The sequence below is a fragment of the Heterodontus francisci genome, chromosome 33, assembly GCF_036365525.1.
Source record: "Heterodontus francisci isolate sHetFra1 chromosome 33, sHetFra1.hap1, whole genome shotgun sequence".
Classification (NCBI taxonomy): domain Eukaryota; kingdom Metazoa; phylum Chordata; class Chondrichthyes; order Heterodontiformes; family Heterodontidae; genus Heterodontus; species Heterodontus francisci.
In genome coordinates this window covers 49,614,263-49,627,555 of record NC_090403.1, presented here as the reverse complement: position 1 = coordinate 49,627,555, position 13,293 = coordinate 49,614,263, and positions in this window count along the sequence as shown.

Below are 13,293 nucleotides of genomic sequence, written 5' to 3'. Positions count from 1 at the left end.
GAGGACGTCGGATGGCTGCCTGAAAGAAATAGACTTGCAGGGTTACGGGGATTGAGCCAGGGAGTGGGACTGACTGCGTAGCTCCATGGAGAATCAGCACAGACTCAATAGGCCAAATGGCCTCCTTCTGTGCCGTAAGTGACTGTGACTCTGCTTCCACTGCCTTTTGAGGCAGAGACTCACGACCCTCTGAAAGAAAAAAGTTCTGTCTTAAATAGGTACATCCACCAGTTCTGCTTTATCCATAGCACATGCTACTTCTTCAAAGAACTCCAATTAATTGGTTAAACATGATTTCCCTTTCACATAACCATGTTGACTCTGCCTGATTACCTTAATTTTTTCTAAGTGTGTTGCTATAATATCTTTAATAATAGCTTCTAATATTTTCCCTGTGGCTGAGGTTAAGCTAACTGGCCTGTAATTTCCTGCTTTCTGTCTCCTTCCCTTTTTGAATAAAGGAGTTATATTCTCTCTCGAATTTCTGCTTCTGAAAAGCTGCTGCTTCAGTACTGCTGTCTGCTGCTAATACTACTGCTAAAAACATTTTTTTTAAACTACCAAAAGAAAGACAACCACACCAATGTCAATGATTACCGCAAACCCCTTATATTCTAATTCATGAATCATGAGGGGTCTGGATGGAGTAGATAGAGAGAAACTGTTCCCACTCGTGAAAGGATTGAGAACAAGAAGGCACAGATTTAAAGTATTTGGTAAGAGAAGCAAAATTGACATGAGAAAAAACTTTTTCATGCAGAGAGTGGTTATGGTCTGGAATGCGCTGCCTGAGAGTATGGTGGAGGCAGGTTCAATTGAAACATTCAGAAGAGAATTAGACTGTTATATGAAAAGGAAGAATGTGCAGGGGGAATGGAACTGAGGGAGTTGTTCTTTCAGAGAGCTGGTGCGGACACGGTGGGCCGAATGGCCTCCTTCTGCACTGTAACGATTCTGTGAATAGTCTATTAAGATATTAAGTTGATTTCAATGGGGAATATCCTGGTTATCATATCAGGTAGGTTTTGCTCTAATCAGTTGGTTCTCTGAGATTAGCATTTCCAATGAATGTGGGGCACATCCAGAATCAGTGCTCCATAAAGTTCATTAGTCTATAGATATAATCGCTGCCTTCGCTGTCTCCGGAGAATCCTTGGCATCAGGTGACAGAACCGTATCTCCAACACAGAAGTCCTCGAGGCGGCCAACGTCTCCAGCATATACATCCTACTGAGCCAGCGGCGCTTGAGATGACTTGGCCATGTGAGCCGCATGGAAGATGGCAGGATTCCCAAGGACACATTGTACAGCAAGCTCGTCATTGATATCAGACCCACCAGCCATCCATGTCTCCGCTTTAAAGATGTCTGCAAACGCGACATGAAGTCCTGTGACATTGACCACAAGTCGTGGGAGTCAGTTGCCAGCGTTCGCCAGAGCTGGCGGGCAGCCATAAAGGCAGGGCTAAAGAGTGGCGAGTCGAAGAGACTTAGCAGTTGGCAGGAAAAAAAGACAGAAGCGCAAGGAGAGAGCCAACTGTGCAACAGCCCCGACAACCAATTTTATCTGCAGCACCTGTGGAAGATCCTGTCACTCTAGAATTGGCCTTTATAGCAACTCCAGGCGCTGCCTCACAAATCACTGACCACCTCCAGGCGCTTACCCATTGTCTCTCGAGACAAGGAGGCCAAAGAAGATATAATTTACAGTTCTATAGTTTGGGCATTGGAGTCGAAAGAAATCCTTTAACTGGACAGACACATGCCCATTGTGTCGTCTGATGGCTTCATTATCTGTCTCTTGACTAGTATATTGAAAAAGTCACTCATTGTGACTACGTAAGGTTTTCACAGTTCTGTGGAATGCTGGGAGGCAAAATTAGTGTCCTCAGTAATTTCTTTTGGACTTTTAAATGTTGGCTTCCTTAAAGTTGAATGCATTCTTGCTGAAGGACTGGCTACAGGACTTTGACCCCCAAGTGACTGATGTCTGATTCCTCAGAATATCCATCATTTTTAAACGACTTCTCCAGTTCTTGCTGAGCCAAGTCCTCACGCATTAACTTTTGATGTCTCTTCTTTCAACATCTTATCTCCGCCATCGCTGGACATAGTACAGGCATGTCCTCTTCATAACTTTAAACATGGACTATATTCAGTCTAGCATCTTCCAGAACTGAATTTTCCTTTGGTTTTAAATGAAACACCATGGACATTAAAAGTGGACATGGGCTGCAAAGATGGCCACTGAAGGTCAGCTGACCTTGAGTTGTATATTCAAAAACTGACTTACTGTTTGAAAGGACTAAAGAATACCTTCCACCACCTGTCCTGAAACCATACCGACACATTCCTGAATTGAATGGTTTTCTCTGAAACAAAGGAATTGATTGTCTTAAATAAAAACAAGAAATGCTGGAAATACTGAGCCGATTTGCCATCTGTGGAGAGAGAAGCAGAGTTAACATTTCAGGTCTGTGACCCTTCATCAGAACTGCTTGTCTCAGAACTCACGGAGTTGATTGTCTTAACCCTCTTCAAGATGAATGCCTTAGAACAATAAACAGGATGGAGATAATCAACCTAGACTCCCACCATATTTGGAAAAGGAACTGTGAGAAGTCGTATGGTGGGCCAACCTTATTGGTCTCCTTTTAAAAATCTTTAAAATACAGACTGCAGAAAAAACCAGCAAGCAGACAAGGCAGTGCCATTGTGCCTTAAAAGAACTGGAGACTGTAACATCTTAAGGCATCCAAGCCTGCTCCTTTTCAAGTTCACCAGTACAGAAAACCAACCTCCTAGTAATAAGTCCACAAGCAATTAACTTCATGACTGCTGAAAATCCACCTCTTCGAGCGAACCTTGCTACGACTTCAATATACAACTCCGGCTGTAGAATCCACCAAACTACATTTCAGAAGAGAAAACGCCTTCTTCACTGGGCCTGCAACGCATGCCTTTTCCCCAGGACAAGCCAAATCATGTGGCTTATGAACTATTCCTTTGTTTGTAATTTGTTAAAGTGCACTATCCTCTTTAACAGCTTTCTTTCTCAAGTGTGTATGTGTGAGTGGTGAGTGAGTGACGTAGCGTTAGATTTTCGGGGTGAATGTGTAAATAAAAATAATCCTCTTTATTTAAACCCATGAAAGCATGCTGCTGGTTATCCAAATTGGCCACACGCTCAGGGGTTAAGAAACACATACACTTTCCTTTTCAAAAGACACTGATAACAGACAGAAAAGGGAAAAAGAACTGGGTTTTCAGTTCTCTCTCAATTCTGTCTGTAACAATAACCAATACATGAGATACAATTCTTATCCAAAGATTTATCTCAACTATAGTTCCCAAACTCCACATTTGTTCCCACCATGGGATAATTTTAATGCATTGTATATTTTTTTTCCTTTGTCTTTGTCTTAATTCCCACAATATATGCTGGGTTATATCGAGATCATTGTAATTTAGTTATTTTAGCCTGAGCTTCAGGTTCCAGTCAATCTATATCATAGCCGCATTTACTAACAAATTCTTCCATGTTTAAATGAGATAGTGAGTATGTGACATCGATCTGAGTTTCCTTTCTTAGCTGTAAGGGTTGTAGGATCCTATGTCCAATTGATATCACATGAGCAGGCTCGATACAATAAGTTGTATAACTGGTCATGTCAAATTATTTCCACAGACAAAAGATTTTATAGTCATGGTTACACAATACATTCCATTCCCTCTGTACCCAGAATTAACAATTCCATGTCCTCTGGATTTGGATTGCATGGTACAATTCATTCTCTTTCCTGAGAATCCACATGCGGATCCTTCATGGTCGTGTAATCTGTAGGGACAAATTACTGTCTCTTTCACTTGCTGATACCCTACCAGGTCTCTGGGAATCCAACTATCTGCTCCATTTGTGGAGGCATTATAGGCTACATAAGGGACACTGTCTTGATGATCTGTCTCTATTTGCGTCCCATCCAATACATGTCCGATGTCTTCTACACTAAACAGGGATATCCCCCAATGGTTTGGGGTTAGAAGAGGGAATTTTAACAAAATTCCTATCACCGTGTCATTAGCAGGGCTATCACATTTGTGATGAACTACTTAAGCCTTAATCAACCTTCTCTATTTGTATATATTCACATTTGGTGAAATCTCATGATCTGTCACTTGTGTCAAATGTTCATTGCTAATCCAACTGGCTACATATCCCTCCTTTAATTCCTCTAAATTATGGCAAATTTGTTCCACCAACTAACTCCCATATATCGTGCACATGTCATTCTGAACTTCTTCTTTGCCAGCATTTCGATCTTCTTCAATGAGCAGCTCCACCATTCTAACATTATCTAAAATAGGATTTGAGTATTGCTGAAAATAGAGACATGTTGTCGAAGATTTTCGTCTTGCGCTCATCAGGACAATCTGCAAGAATACCAATCTATGGGAAAACAACAACTTTATACTGTAAGAAGAGAGTGCTGATTGGTTGGCAAGTGACCTCTGATTGGTTGAGGCGTTGCCATGGAGAATGCACTAGTTTACGGTGACTGACAGTTAACGTCCAAGATTTGTTTGAAATTTAAACCAGGCAGCTTGACTCACATTGGTCAAGGCATTGCCCTGAGGAATGAACCAGCGAATGGCTGTCACTTATCTTGTTTAGCTGAAACAGGCGCAATCTTTGTACATGTTCATGCGATATATCATTTTCAATGCCAGTGTGATACTCGGTATACAGGCCGTACGTCCCAAAGACTGGCGGATCGTATCAAACAACATGTCCCTTCCGCTGTTCACAATGGGCAAGGTACTGACCGTATCCAAACAGCACGTGCTTGCAAAACTCAAAACACAGTGTCCCACATTAGATATGATTCCACGATTGGACAACATTTGTTAAATAATCCTCAGTGTGCTAAGAATTATGCTGTCAACCAATTTAAGATTGTCAGTAGGGCTCGCAGTGTGGCACATTTATGTGTACTGGAGGCTAAATATATTAATACACAGGGCCCTGTTCTTTGCAGACAGAAAAAACATGTTTCCTCGGTTGAGGAAAAAGGAAGACATATCAGAAGCCCACCGACTCCCACAGCTACCTCGACTACACTTCCTCACACCCTGCCTCCTGTAAGGACTCCATTCCAATCTCCCAGTTTCTCCGTCTCCGATGCATCTGCTCTGATGTTGCTATCTTCCATGACAGCGCTTCTGATGTCTTCCTTTTTCCTCAACCGAGGAATCCCCCCTACAGTGGTTGATAGGGCCATCAACCGTGTCCGGCCCATTTCCCATACCTCTACCCTCACCCCTTCCCCTCCCTCCCAGAACCGCGACAGGGTTCCCCTTGTCCTTACTTTCCACCCCATCAGCCTCCATATCCAAAGGATCATCCTCCGCCATTTCCGCCACCTCCAGCGTGATGCCACTACCAAAGGCATCTTCCCCTCCCTTCCCGTGTCAGCATTCTGAAGGGATCGTTCCCTCCGCGACACCCTGCTCCACTCTTCCATTACCCCCACCACCTCGTCCCCTTCCCACGGCACCTTCCCCTGCAATCGCAGGAGGTGTAACACCTGTCCATTTACCTCCTCTCTCCTCACTATCCAAGGCCCCAAACACTCCTTTCAGGTGAATCAGTGATTTACTTGTACTTCTTTCAATGTAGTATACTGTATTCGCTGCTCACAACATGGTCTCCTCTACAATGGGGAGACCAAACGCAGACTGGGTGACCACTTTGCGGAACACCTCTGCTCAGTCGGAAAGCATGACCCCGAGCTTCTGGTTGCCGGCCACTTCAACACTCCCCCCTGCTCTCATGCTCACATCTCTGTCCTGGGATTGCTGCAGTGTTCCAGTGAACATCAACGCAAGCTCGAGGAACAGCATCTCATTTACCAATTAGGCACGCTACAGCCTGCCGGACTGAACATTGAGTTCAATAATTTCAGAGCATGACGGGCCCCCCATTTTACTTTTAGTTTTAGTTATTTTTTTCTTTTTCCTTTTTATTTTTTGTGTTTATTTTATTTTAGTTTGTTCAGTTTGTTTCTACTGTGCCTACCCACTGTGTTTTTTTCATGTTTGTGCTTGTGGCTGTTCAGTTTTCAGTCCATTAACACCCTATCTGTACTAATGCTTTGTCTTTCAGCACACCATTAACATACCGTTTGCCTTTGCTCCATGACCTTCTGGTCAGCTATTCTGTGACCTTGTCCTATCAATGCCTTCTCTTTTGTTATCTCTTGCCCCACCCCTGCTTTACTTGCTTAAAATCTTTTACATTTCTTATATCTACCAGTTCTGAAGAAGGGTCACTGACCTGAAACGTTAACTCTGCTTCCCTCCCCACAGATGCTGCCAGACCTGCTGAGTATTTCCAGCATTTCTTGTTTTTATTTAATTGTTGCATCCTGTTGCCCCCTTTCCAGAGTTGTTATTACTGCTGAAAGGAATATTTTTCAGCTTCGGCTGTTTTCCTCAGGTAGGTGACTGTCGAGGAACATCAATCTAATTCACAGGTCACACTTTAACTCCAGATGATTCCCAAGAGAATTCCCTTTCTCTTCCTGAAAAAGAAACAAATAAACATAGATTCGCTCTGCATTGCCCCCTACTATACTGTCTGGGCCATGCAGATCCGATTGGTTAAATAGCAACTTATTTATTTACAGAAGTTACAGGCATGCCATTGGCACTTCTGCCCTCTCAAGTTATATATCGGTCCTCTAGAGCTAACCCCCTCTGGGCTCTCTCCCTTCTGGTTGCCACCTCTTGTCATTTTCCGAAGGGCTGAGATTGATAGTGGCTGTATCACCATCGGTACACCCTCATCTTCCATGACCCCCCCCATTTTATCATACTCATCGCAGTCCCTTCTGCTTTTTATTGCTTCATTTGGGGTTTGTATGGTTTCATTTGATTGATGTGGAACCATTTTGCCTTCTTAGTTGTACTGCATATACAATCGGGATCGCCTTTTCCCACTAGATTATATGGTTCCTTGTACAGCGGTTCGAACACTCCCACTAGAGCATAATTCCTGACCATCACCTGATTCCCTATGTCCCAGTCCTGTGGTTTGTGTGGTTCTAGATTCATTTTGTTAACGCAATGATTTCTGCCGATATTCACTGCATTTTGCCTTTAGATCTCCTCTAATTGTTTCTTCACGTCTCTTACAAATCTGTCTCCACTTACTTCCTTCTCCTGTCTTTCAGTCAGAACAGGTACCAATAAGTGTACTGGTGTTCTCATAGATCTCCCTGTCATCAACTCATGAGGTGAATACAAGACGTACTTCCCCTAATATTCATCAAAGCCAGTGGTAACACTTCATCCCATTTCTTCTTTTGTTCCTCCAGGTCTTTCCTTGGTCTTTTATGATTCTATTCACGCACTCTACAATTCCTGAGGACTGTTGATTATGACATACACACCATTTCTGTTCAAAACCTGACAGTTTCAAAGTTGCTTGCGTTACTTGTCCAGTAAAGTGGTTTCCCTGATTTGATTCCGTGGTAGTCCCCATCTAGAGAATATCACATTCAGCACGATTTTCCACGTTGTTAGGGCAGTAGCTGCCTTTCATGGAAACACCTCAATCCATTTGGTGAAGTGGTTTACAAGAACTAAACAATATTTATTCCCTCTGCTGAAAGTTGGGAGAGGCAAAATCTCTCTGCACGCACTGCCAAGGCCCTTCTGCCCTTTGGGTGTGCCACAAAGGTGCCTTTCTCCTCTGTGGGTCTGGATTATTGGCCACACAAATCAGACAATTACAACAAAAGTCCTCCACATCTTCTCTCTGATGAAGCCACCATCCCACTGCATTCACTCTTTTTCATGTTTCCTCTGCATTAGGATGCCCTGCCCCAGTCCCCAATGTACTAATCAGAGAAAATCTTCCCTCTGAGTTGTAGGCACCACCCATTTGTCATTCTTAAATAACATTCCTTCTTTAATTCCCATTTCAGGTCTTCCATAGGGTCCCTCAATAGTTTCTCCCTTTTTCTAGTTTGCTTAACACCTCCCTGAGCACTTGGTCTGTCTTCTGCACTTCTATGAGGCCACTCACTCTCACTGGCTCAACAGCTGTCATCATTGCTATTGCTTTCATTTCCTTCTAAGGGTTCCCAAGATTTAGCACCTTTCTTTGCAAGCATGTCTGCTTTCTCATTTCCTTCCCATCTCAGCTCTGCCATAGAGTGAGCCTTCACTTTGTGTATAAAATAGTCATATCTCCCTTCATTGTTCTTGATCATCTGCAGCACCATCTTCAGCATAGGGCTACTTAAGAATGGTTTTCCATTGGCTGATCTAAATCCTTGCTTTTCCCAGATTGCTAGAAACTCTGTCAGTGAATTACAAACAAACATAGAGTCCAAACAGACAGTATATGGTGGTGGAAACTCAGTTGGGTGGGTTACTACATATGCTACAATGGCCAACCCTGCTTGCTACGCACTCAGATGACTCAACCCCCTCCCCAAATTTGTGTCTTCTTAACATTTCCAACCAATATGGGGCACATCCAGAACCAGTGGCTCCATGACATTCATTAGCCTGTAGGTAGCATTTACAGTTCTATAGTTTGGCCACAGGGATTGGGACAAATTGTTTAACTGGACAGACACACACCCATTGATGGCTTCGTTAACCATCTCTTGACTAGTATATTGAAAAAGTCTCTCATTGTGCCTATGTAAGGTTTTCACAGTTCTGTGGAATGCTGGAAGGCAAAGTGTGTGTCTGCAGTACCGTCTTTTGGGCTTTTAAATATTGGCTTCCTCAAAGTTGAATACATTCTTGGTGAAGGTCTGGCCAAAAGAGGCAGGAAGGCAACAAAGTCTATGCTATTAACATAGGATCTACTGCTGAAGACGGAGCTAATCTGGAAATGACCAAGAATCAGTGCTGCGGGAGACTGCGACTCTCTAGGTAGATGCCAGTAGCCAACAAAGTCACTGTGGCCTTGACCATCTTCGCTCCTGGCTCATTCCAAGGATCAGCTGCAGACTTTGGTAGCATCTCACATGCAGCTGCACACCATTGCATCTCGCAGGTCACTGATGCCCTCTTTGCCAGGGCTGGACAGTACATTCATTTCACAACAGACACTGCCTTGCAGGGGCATTAGGTTTCGCCGCCTTTTCTGGATTCCTCCAGGTGCAGGACATCTTCGATTGCACCCATGCAGCCATCAAGGCACCCAGTGACTGCACACTTCAGATTTATCAAGAGAAAGGGCTTCCACTCCCTCAGTGTTCAACTGGACTGTGGCCACAATAAGAGCGTCCTCTATGTGTGCACCCGCTTTCCTGGCAGCTGCCAAGACACCATCATCATCCGCCAGTCCAGATTGCCTCAAATCTTCAACACCAAAGTGCATGGATCCTAGGGGACAAGGGATATCCCTTGAAGAGATGGCTACTCGCCCCTATACGGGAGCATCAGACAGAGGCATGGAGGCAATGCAACCAGTGCCACCTGCTCAGTGGGACAATCACTGAACAGGCCATCGGGCTTTTGAAGTTGCGATTCTGGTGCCTGGACTGCTCAGGTGGTGCCCTCCAATGCCCTCTTGCAAGGATCTCGGTGATTGTTGTTAGAGAATCTTCCAAGCCTCTTTGTGAAGAAGACACTGAGACTGGGATGCTTTGGTGGAGATTGTTTATTGCTTGTCACAGAGCTTACTTCTGCTCTCCATACAACACCACCAGCCAGCGTTGGCTGTCTCTTCTTTATATATACATAATTTAATACAATCGACTAATTAACACCCTACACCTGTTCATCCTATTATCTTGAACTAACATTCATTAACAGACCCTAACAGATGCCCCTTTTTTTCTTTAAATTAAATACATAAATATGTGAAAAATAAATTTAAAGAAACAAAATAATAACGCATTTTTCTTTACATTATCTATCATTAACTTTCAACAGCACCAGCTATTAACATATTGTATATACCCCCCGAAAAAAAACCTGTTTCAAAAAAAGTGATCTTATCATAACAAAATGTCCACTTATAACATAAGACATACCTCTTCAAGGACATACAACAATTTTTTCGAACAAGCACCTCTCTTAGTAAAATAATCTGACAATTGATGTCGCGCGCCAACCCATTTTATTTTCGAAATTTCTTTTCTTTCCAACATTTCTTTAATACTCGCGAGATCAATCCTCAACCTCTTTTTTTCAACACTTTATGTCGAATGGACATTTGTCTTAGAGAATGTTTATCTATATAGCATTCTATAGGAAACTTTTTCAGAGTTCCTTTAAAATACTCGATAAATACCCATATCTATCGATTCTATCAGTGTGTGTCTCAGCAGCTAAGGTGATTTTAACTGTCCTCTTCAATTCCCAGCCTAACGGACAACATATATCATTTCTTCCCACCAAAAATATAATGAACCCTGCCGCACTCGAATAACCATCATGAAGATTGGCGTGCGAGGCGTCACTAAAAATGACCAATTTCATTTCTTCTGGGTCACCCAATGCCGAAAATTTGAGCGTACATTTGTCAAAACTCAATCTCTTCTATGTCTTATTTGCTTTCAGCACTTCCCCAACAGTAGCATGTTTCAGCATGGTGCTCAATTCTAATACATCATAGCAAGCATCCGGCCGAGTTTGTGTGCATAACCAGTTCAACTGCCCGATTATGCTCTTTAACTGGTCTACCTCTTCCTTGGTTGCCAAAGGTCAACTACTGATAGTTGGGACTGGAGTGACATATATGCCAGAAGGGGGCTAGTGAATGGAGGTAGGCCCGTTATAGGAAGGGCAGGAAAGGCCACAAGGAAATACAAACAATGGCTGAGGATCCTATTAACATTCTGTAGATAAGACTGTTGATTTAGGGTTACTCCCAACTTAGTCTGCCTAGTATTCAACCCTATATATTTAAAAGCTCTGGAAACTTGACTTACAATTTTAAATTCCTGCAAAACTTTTATCTACCACAAATTTCTCAAATGTCTCAGATCCTCCCCACAGAAAATCGTCCACATGCATCAAGAAAATGCCTGCTAGTTTTTCTTCATGGTACCAATAAAACATTGCCGGATCCGCTTTTAGTTGAATACAGCCAGCTAAGACGGACCTAATTGAAAAATATCACACACTAGATGCATCATTTAGCCCATAAACACACTTGTTTAGCTTCCATAATTTCCCTTCTATATCTCCAGCTTCTTTTGGTGGCTTTAAAAATACTTCCCTTTGAAATTTCTCCCCTTGCAAAAATGCTGCTTTGATGTCAATGGACTTACATTCCCATGAGTGTGCCGCTAAAAGGGCTGGGAAAATCCTCAAACTTGTTTTTCCTGCTGTTGGGGAGTCCACTTGAACGTCCTGGTCACTCAGTCGTTCCAGAAATCCCCAAGCTACAAGTCTGACCTTCACTTTATACGGACCATCGGGACTTACTTTCTCTGTGCAGATCCATCTATGGGACAATGCTGGTTGTCCTCTATCTGGCACCTCGATATATATGCCAAACTCTCTCGAACTGTCAAGCTCTTTTTGCCTGGTATCCTTTATCAATTTACCATCTAACTTGTTAGTAGCCACTACAGCTTCTCTATTGTAAGGGCTCCTACTTCTTGTGACACTCCTCACCTGCTCTCTGGTCCTTGCTCTTGTGAAACCACATCCCCTACTAGGTTTCCTATACCTTTCTGAACTACTACTACTTGACCTGTCCCTCCTACAACCAGACTTTCTTTCACAAATTCGTGACCTTTTCCTTGGACTATGATAATCTTCAGGCCCACTGTCTGAACTTATACTAAGTTTTCTGGCTTTCCACATTTTCACTTCCTTCTTCCAATCTATAGGTCTGATATCCTGTCCCTTGTCTTGCACGTTCAGCCAATCCCTGTGGCCTTTCCTGCTCTTCCTATAACGGTGGCCTCCCTCCATTCACTAGCTCCCTTCTGGCATATATGTCACTCTAATCCCAACTTTAAGTAGTTGACCTTTGGGATAACTGGCCTTATCTGGATCTTCACTATCACTTGGTCCACTCTCAGTCAGCCCATTATCTGCCGCAATCTGTTCCTCGCAAAGGTCCGATGTATGAGCATGCGAAGTACATGGTGTATCATCAGTGTCCATCACTTGTTAAGATTCTGTCAATGTATAATCAGTGTCAATAAGCCGCGAGGAATGTACTCTAATGGTTTGGTTGAAATGTTGCAAAATCACCGTTTTGCCATCATTGCCAATAACTTTTCCTGGGCCTCTCCATTCTTTCTGACCTCTTTTGTAATACACCATTTCCCCAGTATCAAAATTCTTTTCTGATGGCCTGATCTGATACCTCAAAGCTCTCCTGATTTTTTTCTGAAACCTCTGCCTTAATAAATGCTCTTCTCCCTGCATGCATGGCATTCAAATGTTCCGCAAAAAATTGAACTAACTATAGTGCCCTCTAAAGCTGGGGATGATCCCACATTACCAAAGGTATTTTCGGATTTCTGCCAAAAACGAATTGATATGGGCTGTAGCCCCCAACTATTTGAAGCGTGTTTTTCACATGTACTGCCCACTCCAGAGCAGTTGTCAGTTTATAATTTGGCTGGTCTGCTAAAATTTTTCAGAGCATTTTGTCAGTCACGGTATGATTTCTCTCACAAATCCCATTGCTAAAAGGACTATCTGCTGCCGTGTGCATTGCTACAATATTCATATTTTCACACATATTCCTGAACTCATCATTGGCAAATTCTCCTCCATTGTCAGTTAGAAACCTAGCTGGTGCTCCCAGTCCTCTTCCTATCCACCTTCCCATTATCTTGTCCACTATTACTTTTTGTCTTTACTATAAATTACCATCGACAGACTGAATCTAGTTTCCACGTCTATAAAGTGTAGAATAAAAATATTTTTTTCTTTATCCTATACCTTCAAGTCCGTCGCTAAGGTTTCATTGAAGTCCCTTGCTAATGGGAGACTCACTATGGGTCGCGATGATGTCATCCTGTATTTTTTACAGATAGCACATTTTTCACTGATATCTTTGATAGGTTTAGTGCCGTCATCATCTATTATCCCTGCATCTTTTAACAAAATCTTCAACTTGTGACAAGGTGGATGTGCAAACTGTCGATGTAGTTTTGAAATAATTTGCCTTTTCTCCTTTAAATCCCTACCCCCGGATGCCATTAATACTTCTTTAACATCCTGCTTAGAGATGTTAGGTCTCGCTAAAGGAATACAATAATGTCCCGACTGTGTAAACCGCAAAGCTACAGATTTC